The 23,072-nt window shown below is 40.2% G+C and overlaps 1 protein-coding gene across 1 annotated transcript in view; it reads left to right on the top strand.

Moving 5' to 3' along the window:
- The first annotated feature begins 10,382 nt into the window (after positions 1–10,382).
- Positions 10,383–23,072, top strand: part of ache (acetylcholinesterase (Yt blood group)) — a 29,567-nt gene continuing 16,877 nt past the window's right edge. Inside the window, exon 1 of the mRNA XM_026161342.2 lies at positions 10,383–10,580. The gene's annotated coding sequence lies outside the window, so the exon portion shown is untranslated. The remainder of the gene's footprint in view (positions 10,581–23,072) is intronic.

The following is a 23,072-nucleotide window of genomic DNA, read 5'->3' as shown; positions in this document are numbered from 1 at the left end:
ACAAGATGTCTGGAACAATATGCTCTGTGAAGACAAGACCAAAACTACAAATCTTTGGGCATAAGGTCCGTAAAGATGAAAAGGATTATAAGGATTTGATTTATGAACTCCAGCTGTCAGCAGCTGGGAAGTGGCTGCTACAGCATCTTTGTCAATACAGCTTTTTCAAGGTAAACAGCACAGCATAACACCTGCTACACAGAAACTGTAGCTCTGACTCTTCATGTTTTTCATAACCAGTCACTCTGTTAGGTTAGAGGCAGACAAATACACTCAAATAATAAATGTATGCTTAGGTTGTTTAGCAAGCGGATAAACTCTTGCATGCAGTAGTAGGATGGTAGTGAACACTGTCTGCACTTTAGATCAAACCATATTGATTATGTAATTTACAACCAGTTGTGCTGCAGTGTCTCCTTAATTCTCTGAGAGCCACTGTGCTGAGGCAGACACTGTAATTGAGAGAGTGAGGGAGAGGATGGAGATGAAGAGGAACAGAAGCACAGAATTAGATCAATCCATCAAATTCTAGCGTGTTGTGTGAGTCGCGGATCCATCTGTGTGGTCGATGGTGCATATCTATACGTTGTATTGTATTTTTTTCAGCAAATCAATTATACTCACACAGGAAAAACACATGGCACAAATCTGATGAGTAATTTTATTTGGAGTCAGACATATTGATATTTAAAAAAGCAGCTATGGGCGATCAGACAGGGTGCAGATATTTATGAGTCTCTGGCTGCATATGACATCATCTGTAGACAAAAGGAGAAAAAACAAGGCTATGATGCAAATGGGTCCAAAGATTTGACAGTGACGGCTCAACTCAGGGACACGATTATTTGTAACGTAATAACGAGAAATTAGAAGGTGGAGGTCAATAATTTTTGAGCTGCCTTGTGTTCAGAGAAGCAGTTACATCCAGGACAGAGACTTTTAAAGGACATGCCTTACATGACCACATGAGGGGTATGTTTGTGTGTGTATATGAGTAGATGTTCGTTAATGTCTGTGTGCATGTGTGTATGCGTGTGAGAGAGAGATGCATCATGTGGGGAGGAAAAAGGTGAGGCAGGTCAAATTCGAGGCACTCAAGTTGATTAAAATGTCTTTGCCACCGTGCCTTCTCTCCTCTATTGCTTTCTCACTCTTCTCATTTCCTTCTCGCTGCTCTCCTTTCTGCAAGCGACTGCAGCGATACACAAACATTTCTGACCAAAAGCATCAGAATTATGACTGTTGAAGCTCAGATAGAAGGCCTGATGTAAATAATGTATTGTTTTTCATGTAGTTTAAGCTAAAGACAGACATTCTAGTGCTCTTTGCAGTCAGTCGCCTTCAAAACTATCCAAATAACTGTTTTCTGCTTGCTGAACCTCAAACTCAATAAAGAACCCATCATTAATATCCCCAGAATAATTTTGTTTTATAAATATAAATATAAATAGAAGAAGAAAGAACAAAATGTTAGTTTTTTTTACATTATTATAAACATTTGAAAATATTGCAATATTTCATCAGTGGCTAGGATTTAGTGAGGTTTAAAGCCTGTATTGTCCCTAACCATTGGGAGTTCATCCTCCAGCTTCACTGTGTTTATGCTATGCTAACATAGCGTGTAGCTAGTGATCATAGCACATCATTATATACCAGCTAGTCCAACTTCAGTAACCCTACAGAAGTCACTGCTGTTTAGTTTCCTGTCTTCATTTATGTTGGAAGTGACAGCAGAGCTGTACGTTTGAATTTTGCAGAAACCTCTCAGTCAGAACATGCTACATCATGTTTAGGTGTGTGGCAAAATGGGTGAGAACACATACGTCGTGGGGATGTAACGCTTAGTTAACATGCTTGTTTTGATTTAGCCATATCTCATATGTAGTCTGCAATAGGCAAACATCTACTATATCGTGTTTATGTTTTGCACTTTTACAGATTATGTAACATAACATCTTTGTTTAAATCAATTCTGACAAGTTTGTTAAGTTAACACGTTATTTAATTCAACTGTTAACTGGTTTAGTTTGAACTCACCTTACTTACCTGTGTTCCAGGAACAAAAGGAGGAAATATAGTTTCACTTCCTGTATTTATAGCTTCCTGGTTAATCTGAGGTCACAGGATAGACCAGGTGAAGAACGGGGAGAATCTTTGTAATTTAATAAAGCTGATTTTAGACTGTGTTTATACAGAAATGGATTTATTGGTGAAATATGTATTGATTACACTGTAGAGATTTTATTGCTAGTGAAGAGTAGCAGTATAGGTTTGAGTATGATAATGTTCATCTTACCTACTGAATGGAGTAGTCCAGGGGTGAATGGACTATTTAAACAGATGAATGCAGGTGTTCAGGGAAGAAAGGGCCAGGTTGGTGTGGCTGGGTACAGTGTGACCTTATGTTATGTTTATTTGTACTGAGTTAACTATGGAGTTGAGTTTCTTTTTTTTGTAAATATTGTTTGGTCACAAAATAGTGAATAAACCATTCGCTACACTGGACAGCATCTGTCTCCTGCACTTCTTTAGCCACTTAAGTCAAGTCTTACCACAAGGTGGAAACTAGCGAGCTAACTTCCTGCTAACTGCTAACTCCGTTAAATTTAATAAATTCTGTTTTCATGGATGCCTGGATGTTAAACTTAATTGTTACACCTGGTAAAGCAGCAATGCAGATCATTTATTTAAAGATGAAAGACAGTTTGTAACTCTCAGTGATGTTGCAGTGTTAGTTTGACTTTGGGACCCTTAAGTGGGCGGAGTTTAGGACCCAGATGACTCTGCGAGGCTCCTGACTACAGTAGCCATAATGCTCCAACAATCCATCAAGCGGTGCGGCTTCATAGCTTACCAAAGTCGTACTAAAACATTTTTTGACAGATTTTTGAGCGCCGTGTACCACATAAAATCGATTCGAGGTCAGTAAGCACAACCAGAATTCATACAGAAGGCACTCTGTCGATTTTCGAGAAAGTTAAAGGATTTTAAGTGTGCATTATATTGCGCAAAATACAGTAAGTTGATTATTTTCAGTTATGAAAATACAGGCCTCTCTGTGAATTGAAGCCCCTTTGTATGTTGGGCAAGATCCAAAGGGGCTACCTTATCATGGTGAAGGGGTTTGTGTGTGCCAGGGATCCCAGAAGATCTGTTGTTGAACGGCACAAAGAGTGATTTAGAAGAACCTTATCACTATAAAAAGAAGAGAACAGTTCAAAATGGCTGGGACAGGGTTACTGAACCAGGCCTGGGAGGGTGCTGGAGGGAGAGTGCATAGTGTGTGAGCCTTACCCATGCGGTCTGGCTGGGCACAGCCCAAAAAAGGAGCCATGGGCCTTCCTTCTTGTAGGCCCACCACCCACAAGAAGTGCATCAGAGGAGGTTGCAGTGTGTTCTGGATAGCAGCAAAGGGTGTAGACCCTGGCAGATCGATTCCCAGCTACAAATTCTGGGAAATTTAATGTCACCTCTCTGGTGGGGAAGGAGGCTAAATATAGTCAGGATCACCTCAATGCATGGCTTGGACTCTGTTCCAGTCTGGAGTTGCCCTCCGTGAGAGGTAGTGAACTGGGCTGAATATCTTGGCATCCCCTTGGCTTGTGGCCTGTACCTCGTAGTTTTTCCTTGTGGACTAGAGATTTTTGTTCCTTGCGCCTTAGGTTTGGGGAATGGTCCTGAGTGCAGAGTACCTGGCCTTCCTAGATTCCTTGGATGGAGTGCTTGAGGGTGCTTCAACTGGAGACTCTGTGGCCTACTGCGAGACTTTAATGCTCATGTGGGCAACAACAGCGAGACCTGGAAGCGCATGATCGGGAGGAACCGCCTGCCGGATCTGAACCTGAATGGGTATCCATAAGTGCCTGTGGTGCCACGACACCCAAGATTGATTTGGGAACAGGTCGATCAATTTTGTCGATCTCCCCCAAAGCTTTCATGTTCTCCCAGTGTAGCACTCCTGGTCTACTTTAACACCTGTGAAATTTGATAATATGACAACCCTCATAGATAAAATGAAGTCGTCTTCATGCCCCTCATATATCCTCCCCACCAAGCTTTTTACCAGCGTTTTGATACTGTTGGTCCTTGGGTTGTGAACCTTTTTACTGTTTCTCTTCAGACTGCGGGGTTCCCCAGCTTTTTAAAACATGCCATTGTGAAACCAAGGCTAAAAAAAACCCCAACCATGGGTTACAGGTAACGGCTTTACCTTTTTCAGTAACGAGTTATCTAACTAATTACTACTACTATTGTTGAAACGCTGTTACCGTAACTAACAAGAAAATGCGGTCCGTTACTATTTTTCAACAAACAGAGGGTTGAAGCTGTGTTCAGCTCACCGCAGCTTATATATAAGTTGTAAGTAATCTGGGCGAGAGAGAGAGACAGCAGAAAAAGAAAGAGAGTGAATTTTGAGATGTGAGAGATTGTGTTTGGAGTGTGTAGTTAATGTGTCGTCTTGTGTAGTTAGTGTGTAGTGTTGTGGATAGTTTTGTGTTGTGTGTCAGAACAATGAGGCGACTGCTGTCTCCAGGTAGAAACAGCAGTGATACACCTGCTGCTGTCAGACCTGCAGGTATCAGGCTGTGATGTTTCCTTTATAGTGGACAGAAATTATTTTTTTGCAGTGGCACAAATAATTTGTGGCATCTTATTGAAGAACAGCTGATTGTTCTGTAAATAGTTTGAAATGGTTATTTAAAAAAACAAGGTAAAAGGTAAATGGATGCAAATAACTTTGTTGTTTGTAAAACTTGTGCATAGGATTTTAAAATTGACATTTATATTTGCATTTAAAGTTATGAAATATGATCATTAAACATGTTTGTGGTTGTTACAGTAGAAAATATAACTTTTTCTACTTGGATTTTATGTTTTTTGTCTGATTTTAGATCAATTGTGTTAATACAGTATGTCAAAATGAAAACATGACTGTAAATTCAGACACGTGAGGCTGTGCTGAAAAGGATGATACCAAACAAGGCAAAGGAAATAGCTTTTAACGGTGAAATGTGGAGGAAACATCAAAAGTGGTTAAAAATGGCCAATTCTACCCTGGACCCCAGAGGGTTAAAGTAACGCAATAGTTACTTTTCAAGTAATTTAGAATCGTGTAACTCAGTTACTAACTCAGTTACTTTAGTAACTAGTAACTATAATTAATTACTTTTTCAAAGTAACTTGCCCAACACTGCTTGGATCCAACATTACTACCAAATTATATACTTATAAACTCCCTTTTATGAAAAGACTTCGAGAAGCCAGTTGCTGCTCACGTTGCAGCCAATTGGATAAACATAACATCTATGACTATTTCCAATCTGGTTTTCTTGAAATGCATTCCACTGAAACATCACTACTTAAAGTTACCAGTGATATTATGAAGTCAGCAGATTCTGGAGAATACGTCCTGGTCTTAGGTTAGACCTCTCCTCAGCCTTTGACACAGTTAATCGTCGTCCTGATAAACAAACCGAGCGATCTGGTTGGCACGTCTGGCTCTGTTCTTCTGTGGTTTCCATCCTACATAATGTCAGGAGTTTTAGTGTGTATGCAAAGCAGATCATGTCTGAAAGTACAGAGCTGCTATATGGAGTTCCTCGAGGCTCCGTGCTGGGACCTATTCTGTTTTTAATATACATTCTTCCTTTAGGCCAGATAATACAGCAGTTTATTGATATTTCTTCTTTTTGCTAAAGATATTTAGCTATACTGCTCATTTAAGGCTTCTGAAGTTCACAAACTCTGCATTTTGACTGCTTAACAAATATTAGGCAATGGTTGAACAACAGCTATTTACAGCTAAACCGAGACAAAACTGAAACTTTGATTATTGCACCAGGCAGAGCAATGTCTGACATTAAACACCACCTGGGTGATTCGGGTCTCTTGCAGAAGCGTAGCCTTAGAAATTTAGATGTTACTTTTGACGAAGCTTCCTTGACTTAAAATGGAGTAAGAACCTTCTTTTTTCATTTGTCTGTTTACTTGTTTAAAACAAGAAAGGGCTGGCTCATCTCCAGGTTGTCCAAAACTCGAGGGTACTGACCCGCTCAGATGAACTCATGGAACAGCCTGATGGAGGTGGCTGGGGAGAGGGAGGTCTGGGATTCTCTGCCTAGGCTGCTGCCGCTGTGACCAGGCCCCAGGTCAGGCCCCAGGTAAATGTAAGAAAATGCATGGATGGATTTTCAGCTATGTAACTTCTATTTGTTTTAAATTATTCATAAATTAAACCCAACATTAAAAAGTGTAGTGTGGAAATGACACACCAACAGCGTTTACAGTTGCACACAGCTGCCCTCTTTGTAGCACACACACACTTGAGGTCCCAGCACATCTTTTATAGGGGCGCCATGGTGAGATGATTGCTCCACCCCTCCCCTCCCCTGCAACTGAGCCACAAACCACACCCGCCGCATGTAGGGAATTGATTGTAAGAAATAAATGAACACACCTGACACGGTTTGGCTAAAGCTCAGGCGGTAGAGCAGGTCACTTAGTAATTAGAAGGTCGATGGTTCAGTCCTCGTCTGCTCCTCGTCTAAGTTAGATAGAAGGCGCTTGTGTGAATCAGGCAAGTTTTGTCACGTGCGATATAAGAACCTCCATTTAGCATTTATAAAATAATAAATTTGCTTAATTTAGATTAGGCTTGTTATATCTTCATTATAGGTCACTCATTCCAACCCTGCCATGCAGCCGCACAGCTTTGTTCAAGTGTCGAATTATTTTAAACATTACATAGTGAAGGTTTGAAAGATGGCAGCTGAGGGGCTCATGCGAAGGTGTTTGTTGACAGTATAGCAACAAAACCATAAATAAGATCCAACCCAGAGCAGCAGGGCCTCTAACAGCCAACTGTTATTAGTTTTATACTCTGCCTGCGAACAAGCCACTGCATCCGTAAACTGTTTAGTATTGAATTACGTTAATACAGCTGCAGATATTAGTATTAGACTCCTTGATGTTAATGCAAAGCCACAGGGCTGCTTAGATCTGTTTGACAGAGCAAACAACCATTTTTTTCATGGTAAATATACGTACGCAGAAACTTTCAACCTCCTGATTTTATCAGGGGGTTTGTTGCACGAATAGAAAAACTGTAAAGAGGCAACAGCTGACTTTTATAGAAGACAACTTTCCTGACAAACATCCCACAGCTGCAGCAGAAGTCACGCTTAGAATTAGAGGAATGTTGGTCTGTCATTGACTGTGTGCAAACAATGAACATGGACTGACATTGTGGTTCTGTGAGCTACCTTTTGAAGTATTGATACATATTTAGAAGACACGGTAGTTTTATGGAGTTAACAATGTTATTATTATAACAGTGTGCATGCACTGGATGGCTGGCTTTGCAAAGGATCTTCACTGTGATGTGAATATGTACTTAATGTAAAAATAGAACAGCTGGTTGTGTTTTAAAAAACTATCCAACCACTTCATTAGAACTAAGTTAAACTGGCAAGTTGTGAACAATACAATGTACTTGCATTTGTATAACTTTTTTCTAGTCTCACTCAAAGCGCTTTAGACCACAACCTACCAGAATAATTAAACCTAAGATGCATGTCTGGGGACTGTGGGAGGCAAAGCACACAGTGGGCTTCTTTGTATGTTGGCTGGAGGTCTGTTTTTCATTTTATCATAAACAATGCAACTAATGATTAATGTACAAAGACCATTCAGATGTCTGATGCATTGAGTTTTTCCTTTCCAGTCACCTTTCTCACTCACTATGTATTAATAGACCTCTCTGCATTGAATCATATCTGTTATTAACCTCTGTCTCTCTTCCACAGCATGTCTTTATCCTGTCTTCCTTCTCTCACCCCAACCGGTCGCAGCAGATGGCCCCGCCCCTCCCTGAGCCTGGTTCTGCCAGAGGTTTCTTCCTGTTAAAAGGGAGTTTTTCCTTCCCACTGTCGCCAAAGTGCTTGCTCATAGGGGGTCATATGATTGTTGGGTTTTTCTCTGTATCTATGGAACGCCTTGAGGCGACTTTTGTTGTGATTTGGCGCTATATAAATAAAATTGAATTGAATTGAATTGAATAGATGTAATTACTACTGTGTTTAAATATTTTCTATGTAAAATAAAGGAAAACCTACGAGTATCCTACTGCTCAATTATTATGTGTTTGTTAATTTTTTTGCAAATTTGTGGAAAAGTGGAAATGTGTCTGATGCCGAGTTGAACAAACACACACGGAAACACATACCAGACAATATATTCCTCAACTTTGTGTGCAAGTTACAGAACATCTGTGACAGGAGAGCTAAAGTCAGAGTTAATGCCGTCTGAGACAAGTGTCTGGTTGTAAAACATTCTTTTAAGTATTATAGGCTCAAATGTAAACATGAACTTACAACGAAACAGACGGCCTCTCTGTTTGTGAAATGTGAACCACCTACTCTGACCTCATTAATAAACATAGAATTTAAAATGACATTACTATTATATACTGTTTATACCACTTTTGTTACATTTTACTCTACTACATGCTTTTAAGTTTTGGGGACAGACATAGTCTGACAGTATAAACTCCTCACATGTTAATTATAGTGCACCACTTCACAACAACGGTTGCTTCAAGCTGCTATTGTAAGATATAGGCCCTCGTGTAGTGTATCTCTAGCATCTCCAGGGTAGAGAGAGTGTAGCGTCGTGTAGACTGGCAAACAGTCCAGTCCCATCCTGCCAAGACTGGCTGTTGGGAATGAGGTTAAATTTATGGTCCCACAAATGTGTCCGTCTGTGTAGACTTTTTGGTTGGACCGAGGCGGAGAGAGGTTTTCACCCATCCAAGATGTTCTTCCATGCAGTCCTCCAATATAATGTTCACTGGGAACAAAAAAACTTCAATGATAAAAAAAACTACAGTATGAAAATCACAAAGAGTGGTTGCACGGTCACTTTTTCACTTTTTACCACTGGTTTCACTTGAACGCTTTGCATGCTATTTCAAGACCTGCACCGACTGTTACTGTGATGAAACACATCCCAGTCTTTCCCAACCAAGACTAGGAAGGTCCAGCAGCTGCTTCAAGAGAGGAACATCAAGTCTGGTGTCAAGGCCCTCTACAGCATGGCATGGACCAACCTAAAGAGAGGCATTAAAAGGCTAAGAGGGACTACAAGAAGAGGACTGCGGAGCATCTACAATAAAGATACCCAGGAGACCATCAGCTGGTGAACTCCACATTTTAAAAGATTCCTCACATCCCATCATAGTTTGTTCCAGGCTGGAGAACAGTTTCTATCTGAGAGCCATCAGGGCATTACTCACCACCTAGCACCATATATAATAGTTGATATTATGTACAATAATGCCACACATGTGTGTTTTCATGCAATAGTGTTATATGCCACATGCAATGGTGTATTGTGTGAATGACTATCACCATAAGGAAGGCACCTACTCTCGTTACATTTCATGTATTTATGATCACAATAAGGTTAAATTCAAATTCAAGTGTTATAGTTTTGCTCTCCTTTGTGGCCGGCTGACAGAGCGACAACAGCACAAGCAAGAGTGGCCACAGACCGGTTGTAACACTGCCTCCCTCTGAGAACAGCGCTCGCTGCAGGCAGACGACCGTGCTCTCTGTGCTCGACCATAGAACCAGCTTTAGGGTGGCGTCCCCAGAAAGGAAGGCCTCTGGGTCTCGACGTAGACCGCTGCCCTCACAATATGGATCAGTGGCAGAAAAGGGATCAATGTAATCGATCGATAGTTGACGGATGTTAGACAATCAGACTGCCAAGGATCATCAATATGAAGAAGCATTTGGGGACAGTAAGCAGGAATGTAGATAGACAGACAAAGACAAAACACAAACTATGACTGGCTTTTTCAGTTGCCTCGTGTCTGCCACAGTAGGTGCCTCAATCTTTCTTCTATAACGTGGCAAAAACATGTGGTGGGTGACAGTAGAATATGTGGTAGAGCTCTCACACTGCATTTCATTAGATTTCACAGGTATGCATAACTGAGTGTATATTTACAAAATTCAGTTCACGGTATATATCATTTTCTGCTTTTATCATTCGCCATGTAAACAGAAGCTGGGTGGTCCTTCCTAAAACAAGCAGCCAACCAACCTTGCTGAGTTTTTAGTGATGTGAAGGCAGAAAGAGTAACAAAACCTAACGAAAATAAAAGGAAATAGTATTTACATGAATCTGCAGCTTGATGCATGGTGTACGATATGTAGCCACGAGTTCTTTGGTCTCTGCACAGACACTTTATTTTAGACGTGTCTAATTTGGCACCATATGTGGTTTTTTTCATCGGGGAGTAGTTTAAAGCACTACAGGTGCTCTCGCGAGAGTAACTGTCAGCTCCATGTTTACAAGCGGTATTTATTAGGAGCAGTCTCCCCCTACTGTCAGTGCTTTACGGTCTAACCGACCGAGTGTGTCCGTAAACTCGCCGCTGCTTTAATGCGCTACTATCGACATTTTCACAGCCTCTGCTTTTCTTCGGGGTAATTATCGCTGCCCAGGCAGAGCAAGGAACGAAAGAAAGCAGGCACCAAGTCGTCGCCTCGGGTTCTCTTCGAAGGAATAGGCGGGTAAGACCGAAAAACTGAAGCTATTATTATTCAGCGAGCCACTTGACAGCTGACACGAAGAGGCAGCGCTATATTAAAACCATAACAATGAAGCATTTCTGCGCTCTGTGTGCGTCTTTGATTTCTGACACCGAGGAAGCTGCTCTCAAACTCGAGCAATAAGTCACCAGTATTTGTGTTGCACGACTGACGTTATTCCGTTTAATCGTTGCTACATCAAAGGTGGTCATGGTTACAGGCCTTTTCTTTTTTCTTTTTGCTCCACAACACCGGTACCGGGTTAGACTGTGCGCTGTAGATGCGGTTCTCCGGCACGGGCAGAGCGCCAGGCCAAACTCAGTGTTACATACTGGCACTTTAAGGCTCCCGTGTCTGTAAGCAGAACTACAGAGCTCGGGAAACATGGCAGGATACCATCCGGGCTCATATTGTGGCAAATATGTAAGAGATTTTAGTAAAATTCTACTGTAACTTTGTTTGGTTTGCAGAACCGTGTCTGTAAAGGTGCGTCTGTGCAGGTATGATGGTGTTTTTAGAAAATTGCTGATACAAAATGCTTCTTTTTCTTTGCATTAAATGTACACCTTTCTAACAGTACAACATTTGAACCAGTGGCAGTGTTGTTGCTTGATAATTTTATTCCCTTTTAGCAAATGTATTTGACAGCATTAGATTCGTATGTGGTCAAAGCAGTGGCTGAAACAGCAGCACTGGTCAAACACAGGCTCCGTGCGCTTCAGAAAATAGTCACGACTTCTGATCTGTTGATTTGCATTTATGGGCACAGATTAATCCGTTATCTGATGAACAACTACAGAGACCACAGTTCCGGTCATACATGTGACAGATGTTTACATTTCACATATATTATTCTGTAATACACTATTAGTACGTTTTTAAATGGATTATTATTAATACACACTAAAAATAACTTGTTTAGATTTAAGTACAGTAAGTTCTCATTTAGGTTTAAGCATTAAAATACTTGGCTAAGTTTAAAAATCATGCACTGTTTTAAAGTTTCTTTCCAGGGTGTTTCATGCACATCCAAAGAGTTTATAAGTCATGCTGACAGTAACAAATTCGTGTTTTTCTTCAGATTTCAAGGCTGTTTCTCCCCATTCAAAACTGGTTGTGGTATGATGGCAGAAACTAAACAGGGACAGATGTTGATCTTGTGACCAACAGAGGCCCAGACTGACCGTCATATTATTGCCATAATCAGTCATGAGAAGTTTCGATTAGGAGGTAAAATTAGTCAAGCTAGCTGCCTGCTAGAAATTGTGTTCATATAAGAAGCTGATTATTTACTCCCCCTGTTATCATTTTCTCCTTACAATGTGATGCTAAATTATAAGAGGCTACATGACTTTTTCAGGATCTCTGCATAATGTGATTTGCTTGGCTAACGGCCGTGCTGGAGGATTTGGATAAACATGATGTGATAGGCTGATCCTGCACTAATGCACTGAAGCTTCCACAAGTTGAATTTCTTTCAGCTTTAAGCAAAAATCTATAGATCCATAATTCAGATTGGTAACATGTGCCGGCAGCACATTGAAAGTGGAAGAGAAGCGAGAGCACTAAAGCCTGAAACCAAGCCAGTCCTGCCTTAATGAATGATATCTGCAGTTAAAAACAAAGCACCCATTTTCTCCTGCCTCTCTGTATCTGCAGGTCTCGGTAGCTTGAATGTATTTCTTTTCCAAGTCATAACAGTAAAAGCTATTTTGGCAGCAGACAGCACTCAGTCCTTATACAATGTCAGTGGGATGATTGCCAAAGTTTAATCAGCGCTGCAGGTTTTACTGAATGTGTTCATTTAATAAAACTTGCATGTGCGTGCAGTTTTATCACACAAGTTAATATCTGTAAGTGATTCTGGCTCTGCACATTTCTGGATCCAAACTCTGGTTGCTCTGCTGCTTTGCTGCTTTGGCGAGCATAGAGGATTCAAGACGATTATTTTCACTTTAATTTGTTCCTATTATTCCAGCCTGTTATTTTGCACTCAAGTTAGAAATCTTTACAGGTAATAATAAGGTGAGTTTCTAGCTCGTGTCCCAGCACCTACACTGTACTCAGGCTGCACTCTTGCTTAAACCAAACTGAAGATTTCTTTATCTCTGGTAGCTGTGAGAAAGATAAACACTGCTGTGAAAGACAGTTATTTAATGCAAGTGGATTTATATTTCATTTGAGTGGGTGACTTGAGTGGAGTGTCACTATCCCCACTTTTGGGGTAGAAACAAAGCTGAACTTTAGAGCATGCTTTTGTTCGTGGAGCATCAGGCTGTGCAGCCGTGTTGCTAGTTTCCTTTTGTTTGCTCATCATTAAATTTTGAATGTATGAATTATTATAAAACTATTAATATATAATTATTAGTACGTTATTTCCAGTTGTTCCAGTTTTTGTATTCAACAGACGATGCTTGTGCACTATGTTAAATACTAATTCTTGTCTTTTGTGTAATTTAATTTAATAAAAATAATACTTTTATGATTTTACCCCTTTTTAGACTTATTATCAGAGCTAATACTGTGTATTTTTTGCACATTGTGACTTGCTTTGTTTTCGTAAATCTCTTTGAAGTCATTTATCTGTGGAACAAAAAAGGCCTATAGCTGTCACTTAATAAATATTCATCTGGTGAAGTATTTTGATATCATATTTATTTTTTAAGCAGAAGGGTTATGTTCTCATTGTAGCATTTATCTTGAAGCGCTACTGTTTATTGTTAACATATTAAAAACCGGGTTTGCCAGTAACCTGTACAGCCTGCGTGTGTGTGCCGAGTGTGGAGACAGGAAAATGCAGCTTCCTGCGGGAGGGGACGACGCTGTGATAGATACTGTGCAGCCATCTTCGGGAGCAGGGATGTCTTTTAATCATAAAAACCACAACATTAGGACATAAAGAGTCATATTTTTGTATGTAACTAGCAGGCGATTTCTGCCAGGCCTGCAGGGCTTTTTCAGAACCTTCTCTCTGTATTTTGTGGTCATGTGAACAAAATTGTGTCACGATGCAGATTTTGGCGACCCTTACGTTACATGCAGGCAGTGAACGTTTAAGATGACACGGAAGAGAAACACAAACGATTAAATGGTTATGATATATGCAAAAGTATAAAGATTCGTAATATAGATCTTAATAACTGCTCTATGTGTGAAAAAACAACTATTTGTTATCATACTGTAGCATCAGGCCAATCAGACTGCTGGGTTATTGATCTGGTCTGTTAAGCAGCAGAGGGGGTTGGCTAGGGTTGGTGTCACTACTGGTAGCATCATGTGATACATGGGCCCTACAGATGTTGCACAGTCATTTCATTTTTGGATGCTTCTCTCAGTTCAGCCCTGCGACAGTGTCAGTGCCAACAGCCTCATCATTGCCTCCTGCAGCTGACACACAACTTCACACACAACTGCTGCAGACAGAGAGCTCCTCCCCCCTGACAGCTGATGTAGTTAACATGCTTAACACTTAAACTCAGAGCTCAGTAAAACTCTCATTTCAACTGAAATATTAAACTATTATCAAAAATGTTAACCTAGCTGCCATGCATATGAGCATTAGCTGTGCAGAGCAGAGGGGAGGCTGCAGCTGAGCTGAACAGAGTGTGGAGAGCTAATCAGAACAAATACAGAGTGAAATCTGGAGCAGGCGACAGTTGTAGGCTGAAGAGCTGCAGCTTGAGGTGGAGCAGAGTGAACGGGGGGGCAGGTTGAGGCAACTTGAACTTTTCTGTTTTTACAATAACGCACTGATATTTTCCGAGGTGTCACTTCTTTGCCGTTACTTCTGTTGTTGTGGGATGGGGTCAAATGTCCCCCCTGTGCTACAGAAAATGGTATCAACCATTGAGTGTTTTCCTGGGGATTTGCAGTAGCGGTTTTTGATACGGGCGACATGGGCGGTTGCCTGGGGTGGCATCGTGGTGCGGGGCAGCATCACAGGCATCAGCAAAAAAAAATTGCTCATACTCATGCTGCCCCGACATCAGGCAGCGCATATTGGGAATGGCAGAGGCACCGATCGGTTTTCTATCGCCCATTTGCTGGGAGTAAGGGCGCCCTCCGTTTGCGAGGTGCGCCTGCTGCTTGCGGCACAGGGAGGAGAGGGCGGGGCGGCGGGGGATTCTCTGACCGGCTGGAGCAGCGTCTAATAACCAACTCGCCAAATAAAACAAAATAAAAACAAAACAACAAACACGAAAACACCAGACATGATACAGACTTATAATTTGCACCGATGTTTTTTCGAAATTCTATACGAGAAAAGTGAGCGCGAGAGCCCTCGGTGCGCCTGCTCGCTGCCGAAGTCAAAGTAAACTTTATTGTCATCTCCGCTACAGACAGTCCAGTATATAGAGAGACGACGAGGCTCCAGTTACAGCAGTGCAAGTAAACAAACAATAAATATAAGAAGAGTAAGAAGATAAATATACACTTTAGGACTCGTGGTAAAGGATCAATAACAATTTAAAATGTATAATTTACAGTTTGAGGATTTAAAGTCTCACACACAACCCGTCGAAAGGGGAGGGGCCGGCTGCTTCCAAGTAGAGCACATTTCATTCATAATGTTGTAAATTATGTATTCATGATTTGAATCCTGGGTTGTGTGAAATCCCAGAAATTAGGGCTGCTCAATTAATCGAATTTTAATCACGATTACGATCTGGGCTTTCAACGATCATTAAAAATGACTGAGCCGATTATTAGCCCCTCCCTCATTTATCCGCGACACCTTAAAGGCCGGTCCGTGAAAATATTGTCGGGCATAAACCGTCCGTGGCGCAAAAAAGGTTGGAGACCGCTGATTAAGAGGACCCGAGGGAAGCTCGGAAAGCTAAGCAGAAGTTATTTGGAGAGGAGAGTGACTGCCGTTGGTTGAAAAGAGAGGTAAAAAAAAACTTCAGTGGTGTTGCACACTATTTTATATTATTTTTTAAAGTCATTGTTAACCCTTTAAAGCCGGTCAGAGCAGCACGCTCCGTTTTGCGTAACTATTTTTAAATCCCTGTAGAACCTGAACCGTGTAAGCTAGCGCAATAATTTGTTTTGCATATGAAACCGGAGGAGTTGTACTTACATCTTATGCCATCAGCTTGTCCTCGGTCACGGTTTCGTTCCACATATAGCTTTGCAAAAATTGCATAAAAAGCGCTTGCAGGAACAAAAACATAATATTCCAGAAACACGCTTTGCCGTTCCTATCAGCTGTTCGTAACACTTCCCACAGTGAAATGATGCACATGCTGTTTTCTTTGCAAATTTGCATCATAGGATTGTTTTTTGTTTTTCCTGCAGTATATAAAAATTGCTGTATCTCCAAAATAAAACTATGAAGACACTCAAACTAAATTTCCTGTTGTTGTAAACTATTTTTTGCAACTTTATTGTATTTAAAGTTTTGAGGGATAAACCTCTTAAATTTCTCCAAGTAGAAATATATGTAAACAAAACAAAAGCGATTTTCTATTTTTTTTGTAGTTTATTGCACTTTTTTGCAATTTATGTAATTACTATGGACTTAATGCATACATATTATTAAAATATGGGCTATAACAGTTGTATTGATGTATAGCAACTTGAAATGCTCCCACAAATGGCACTACAACATGTAAAAAAAAAAAATATATAAGCTCTGGTGGACTTGGTTCTATAGTAGGTCTTAAAGGGTTAAATAAATATCGTCAAATAATCGTGATCTCAATTTCAGTGAAAAATAATCGTGATTATCATTTTTGCCATAATCGAGCAGCCCTACCAGAAATACACCTTAGACTAAGTGAATCTGTGAACTAAGGTGTTGGTCTATTATGTTGTGGTGATCCCTGAGTTGGGGGATGGGTGTTCATACTGGAGTGCAAAATTAAAACCAATGGAAGATGGACAAGAAAAGTTCAAAGCCATCAGGTCCTCAGTTTAGAAAAAAGAGAAAAGAAGAGGAGGAGAAACGAGCAAAAGATGCAGGTAAGCAGATGTGTCATTGGATAATGGCAGGTCATCCTGAAACTATCAGAATCAGAATACTTTATTAATCCCTAAGGAAATTATGTGGGTTACAGTTGCTCCAAAAATAAATGGTAAAAATAGTAACAGTAACAGACTAAACTCCAAATATTATGTTACAGATTTTAATATTAATTAGTCATTGTCAGTTGTTGATTTGTCCTGTTCTCATTGTATGACGAATTATGATGGCTGTTTGGTAGCTCTTTGCATACAATGCATACTCTCTCTCTCTTGATATGTGTGTGTGTGTGTGTGTGTCTCTGGCGAAATTCAGTATGGTTCCGACAACAGTTTTATGTTAATGTATAATCCTTGATGTGTTTTGTGTGTGTGTGTGTGTGTGTGTGTGTGTGGGGGGGGGGGGGGGGGTGCCAGAGGGAGTGTTTGCCAGAAACACGCTTTGCCGATCCTATCAGCTGTTCGTAACACTTCCCACAGTGAAATGATGCACATGCTGTTTTCTTTGCAAATTTGCATCATAGGATTGTTTTTTGTTTTTCCTGCAGTATATAAAAACAGGCTAGGACCGCCACTGGGTGTTTGCACTGAGTTTGGATTTCTGGTATTGTGACACCCCTGCAGTGCCACACATGTACCACAGAACATCTAGATCCTGTTTACAGTTGCTAATATGCTTCGATAGAGCAAAATGAATATTATCTTTGACTAACTAGTAAAGTGTCAGATTTCATACAGCAAAGACACTTATGAGATTGTGTTTACGCGTTTAAACAGTGGTGCACTCACTATGAATAGCCACAGCCATGACTAACAGTTGCACATAGGAGCATTTCTATACATGCACCATTGTAAGTGGAAAGTCAGTGCACCTGTTTCTGTGGTGGTAGAGATGTGGGGACAACAATCATGTAAGTGTGGCTTAAATAACACCAAATGATGGACGTACACACGAGGAACAGGCATTTGATTAAAAATCAGTGCCCTGCAACTCCTCTGAGCTGACCTGGTGACATACTTGTATCACTTTTTAAATAAAATAAGTCGAGCACAGATGTTGCACCCTGGACTGGTCGCTGGTCTGACCACACTAAGGATGAACATGCACAATCACCACGAGCTGTATAACTAAGTGTACTGGTTGAGTAATCGCTTGTTTTCTCATTTTTATCATCTTTTCTCCTCGTCCTCCATCTGTGCACTGGAGACTCTTCAGTCTGATTATATTTTTTTCATAAATTGATTTAATTATTTTCAGCATTCCTCAATCATATCAGGGCTGATTTATTTATTGATTTTAATTGATATTAGGTTCCTCCTCCAGTGTTTTATCCTGAGAGTCATGAGCCATAACTTGAACCCACCCCCAGTGAAACCAATCCTTCTGTCAACCTTATGCACAAATTCCTCGGTCTAATTTGAGAGGTGACACACGTTCTCCCCGCCCATGGCCTGGCCCCACTCTCACTGTGTTTCTCTACCCTTCTTCACCCCACTGGAACCAATCTTTCCACCATCACTTTTTTATCTTTGTTTTTTCCGTCTCTGGTCTTCACAAATAATTTCAAGGTGCTGATGTGGTGGAGCGATATTTCAGCGAGTATAATTGCAGAATTGATATTTGATCTGTTTCGGTGTAAAATCATCCCAGCTCACTGTATTGTTCAGTCCTCCTGAAATTCCACAGTGGAACAAAAGGAAGTAACTGAGCTGCGCTCAAAGCACTTTGCACTACACATCATAGTCACATGACCACGCACATATTCATTTTTTGTATCTAATATTGACACATGCACACTCACAGTGGGATGGATGTGTAGGACAAAACCTGGGCTTCAGGATGTAGAAAGGAGGAGCTAGGAATTGTACTACAGACCTTGTGATCTGTGGACAAACCAGATGTGGTTGTGGAGGTAGATGGTCCACGGTGTGCACTGTGTCGCAGTTGTTACTTGGTTGGGTTAGTACTCCATCGTCCCACCACAATTCAAAGACATTAATTTGATCTTCTGATTCTAAACTGGTCATTCTGTATGTGTTACCCTGTGGTGGACTGGCAACCAGTCCAAGGTGTGCCCCATGTTTTGTCCAGTGACAGCTGCACAAACCTGAGTAGAACGAATAATTAAGAAAATGGATGAAGAAACTTACAACTCCAAAGTTCTGTACGTGATAGGAGCGACACAAAACAGCGATTACTAGTTAGCATCCAAATTCTAGAGGAAACTATTGTGTCTGTGTTAAACTACAGGAAGCAATGAACACTGAAGCCGACATACTGGGTATAGAGCTGGAGTCAGGACATTTCTATACTGCACAGCATGCTGAGATGTTTCCAGCTAATAGTTCTCTGAAAACCACAAATTTTGTGTTAATTTTAATATTGTATGCCTGTTGAACTGTTATCATCAATCATTTTCATAGATACAATTAAAGAAATGGAAACAAATGACATTCTTTTTGTAACCGTCTGCTTGTAGCGGGGTGCCTAAAATACAATTTAAACGCAGTGATGGGAATAACGGCGTTACAGGTAACGGCGTTACCTTTTTCAGTGACGAGTAATCTAACTAATTACTATTTCTATTGTTACAACGGCGTTACAGTTACTAACAATAAAATGCGGTCCGGTCGCGTTACAGATTTTCAACAAACAGTTTTGTATTGTGTGTCAGAACAATGAGGCGACTGCTGTCTCCAGGTAGAAACAGCAGTGATACACCTGCTGCTGTCAGACCTGCAGGTCTCAGGCTGTGATGTTTCCTTTATAGTGGACAGAAATTATTTTTTTGCAGTGGCACAAATAATTTGTGGCATCTCATTGAAGAACAGATGATTGTTCTATAAATAGTTTGAAATGGTTATTTAAAAAAATCAAGGTAAAAGGTAAATGGATGCAAATAACTTTGTTGTTTGCAAAACTTGTGCATGTGGTTTTAAAATTGACAATTTATATTTGCATTTAAAGTTATGAAATATGATTCAATAAACATGTTTGTGGTTGTTACAGTAAAAATAGAACTTTTTCTACTCGGATTTTATGTTTTCTGTCTAATTTTAGATCAATTGTGTTAATACAGTTTGTCAAAATGAAAACATGACTGTAAATTCAGACACGTGAGGTTGTGCTGAAAAGGATGGTACCAAACAAGACAAAGTAAATCATTTTTAACGGTGAAATGTGGAGGAAACATCAAAAGTAGTTAAAAATGGCCAGTTACAACCTGGACCCCAGAGGGTTAAACGTTTTTTTAAAGTAACGCAATAGTTACTTTTTAAGTAATTAATTACTTTTCAAGTAATTAATTACTTTTAGAATCTTGTAACTCAGTTACTAACTCAGTTACTTTTTTTGAAGAAGTAACTAGTAACTAGAACTCAAAGTAACTTGCCCAACACTGTTTAAATGTGATTTCTTGCAGTTTTCTGCTATCTTTAAACACAACATTCAGCCTCTCATGTTAGGTGATTTTTTTACACCTGAAATATTTGTAGATCTGTGAGTCGTCTGAAGGGTTTGCTAGATTGTTTGGAGGATGTTAAGAGGAACCCAGGAGGGATTTTTGACTCTAATGTTTGATAAACAGATCAATGCTGTAATCAAGTCCAGTTTCTTTCATCTTCTTGCTAAAGTGAAGCCATTTCTCTGTTTCAGAGACTTTGACAGAGCTGTTCATGCCTTCATTTCATCTCTCCTCGACTCTCTGTAATAGTCTTTACTCTGGTGTTAGCCTGTCATCAGTTAGCCGACTGTAGCTGGTCCAAAACGCTGCAGCACAGTTACTAACTGGGAGGTGAGACCACATATCTCCCATACTGGCATCCTTACACTGGCTGCCAGTTAGTTTTTGAATTAATTTTAAGATTTTATTATTTGTTTTTGAGGCGTTGCACGGGTTAGCACCCTCATACCTTTCTGATCTGTTGAATTGGTACGCTCCTGCAAGATCACTGAGGTCTGCGGACCAAAGCTCAGAGGAGACCGAGCCTTTGCTGTGACTGCTCCTTCACATCAGGACCTCCCCAACACTTTCAAACCCGTCTTACGAACCCACTTTTATTCTTTGGCTTTTAAATCACAATCAGTTGGTACTGCTTGTATTGGTCTTATTTCTCACTCAAATCTTCTAATTTTATGATTCTTGTTTCCTAACTTTTGCCATGTCTTCCTATGTTTTTGTCTCTGTTGATTATCTTAAATGTACAGCACCTTGGTCAATGTGCTATATGAATAAATTTGACTTAACACACGCAACCTTGTGACCCTGACACGTTTTATGTTTACTTTAGTAAAACTCACAGTATCGCATAACCCCATTAGAGCACTTTGCTGTCAGACTTGTCTTACTTGTGGCTCCTGGGTTTTAAAAAGTAAAACGGGAGGCAGAGCTTTCAGAGTCTCTTCTGCAGAAACCAGCTGTCAGTCGGGATTCGAGAGACATCCATCCTCTCTACTTTCATACTTAACACTTCCCTTTTTGCTAAAGCATATAGTTGGGTTGGATCAGGTGACCCTGAATCCTCCCTTAGTGATGCTGCAATAGGTCCAGGCTGCAGAGGACTGTGCACTAGTGTTTCTTATTCACTCACTATGTGTTTATACACCATTCTGCATTTATTCATTAGTTATTATTGATCTCTTTCTGTCTTCCACGCTGCGTCTTTCGTTCTGTCTTCCTCCCTTCACCCCAGACCGGTCACGGCAGTCTGGTCTGGTTTCTCAGAGCTTTTCTTCCTCCTCACTAAGTTCTTGCTCAGAGGGGATCGACTGATTGTTGGGGTTCTCTCTGCATTATTATTGGGCCTTTACCTTGCAGTATAAAGTGCCCTGAGGTGACTGTTGTTGTGATTTTGGTGTTTTATGTATAAAATTGAAATGAATAATTGTGCTGCAGTGGCTGGACACAGTTGACACACCAGTCAGGCTGGAGACAGAAACTTAGACTGTAAGGAATAGAGGATAACTGTCACACAGGAGGAGTAGTGGGGCGATACTTGAGTGCATGAATACTATTTCTGAGCACTCTTCCTCAGTATAAAGAATGTATTTTTGCATTGTCACCGTTCACTTGTCACCTGCAGTAAAAGGTGCAGGACTGCATCAGTTACACAGAAACCACCAAAAAATGAGGCTCAAAATGCTACCATTGTATCACTGTTAGCACTTTAAATGAAAGCATTTGTTGAAACTGTTACCGTACACGATGTGTTGACACAATTTTATAATAATTAAACATTAATACGACAAACTAGCTAAATTTAATGTCAAGCTCTAGGTTAGCTCAAGTCATTTGGCACCAGGTGAACTGACCCGGGTGAGCGGTAGAGGTTGCCAGGTTTCCATTTTTGCAATATGAAGCAAAATAAAAAGTCTTTGAGTTTATTAAACTTAATGTTCTCTGACCTTTAGAAACCCAAATCCTCTTTCTAATTCCACAATCTCCTGTATGTTATTTTCACAAATGTTTAAAGTTTCTAGCTGTGAGGAGATGCATTTCTAGTATAAACCCAGAGCCCCACTAATCCATGAGACGGTGTGGCATTTACTAGGGTTTTACTTTGATGCCTTTTTATAGTGGCCGTGTGACCAAACACCTGTCTCAGCCTTTGTGGCTTAGCTATGAGGGTCTTCAAATGTCTGTGTGGAGACAGAAAATAACTTTCCCTCCATCACAGTGGAAACTTGGTGTGACTGAGCTGGAAAGACACGAGGAACACGTGTAAGTTTGAAAACACAGACTTTAGCCGTGATCCTGCAGGAGGACTTACTGTCCTACAATAAAGAATAAAAATGTAAAAAAAGATTGTATAATCTACAGTAAAAATAACATTGTTGACCCTCTAGAGTTGATGGATACACATATCACTTACTCATTTAAGTCAAACTACCATTTTCTAATTTGTGTTGAAGTCACATTCAATGCAGGAAGAAACCATAAAAATATTTTTTAAGGACAGAGTAGAAGAAACTATGACTTCACTCTCGTATCAGTGGAAAAAAGCACCTCAGTAGCCAATCACAAGATTATATGGGAACATTTGGTGGCTCTGGAAAAAAAGGGGACGTTGTGGGAGTGGCTTCAAAATCAATAACGGTGATTTTAATAGTGAGTCTTTAGATTAGTGTGTTTAGAGTGCATAGTTATTGTGTCATGTAGTCATTGTCTGCTAAATTTGTATTTAATTGCTTGAAATTTTCAATTTGTATTTGCATTTCAAATGATGAAACTGATTAAATGTATCTTTGGGTTTCACAGCAAATAATCTCTTCGGTTTTTCTGTGATTTATTAATACAGCATATAGCGATAAATTTTAACATCTTTTAAACACTTTACTTGTATTTTTCCAATTATCATACAGAACATTCGTATTATTTTACAGATAGCCACATCCCCACAAATCATAAAGACAGATAACACCAAGACAAGAAGAGAGAAAAGAAAACAGGGGTGCACCTCTCAGTTTTTACAGGCCTGTTCAAGGACAGACAGAAACATTCAAGGTTCCCG

Source organism: Astatotilapia calliptera, chromosome 3 (genome assembly GCF_964374335.1).
Source record: "Astatotilapia calliptera chromosome 3, fAstCal68.1, whole genome shotgun sequence".
NCBI classification, from domain to species: domain Eukaryota; kingdom Metazoa; phylum Chordata; class Actinopteri; order Cichliformes; family Cichlidae; genus Astatotilapia; species Astatotilapia calliptera.
This window is presented reverse-complemented; position numbering and strand designations above follow the sequence as displayed.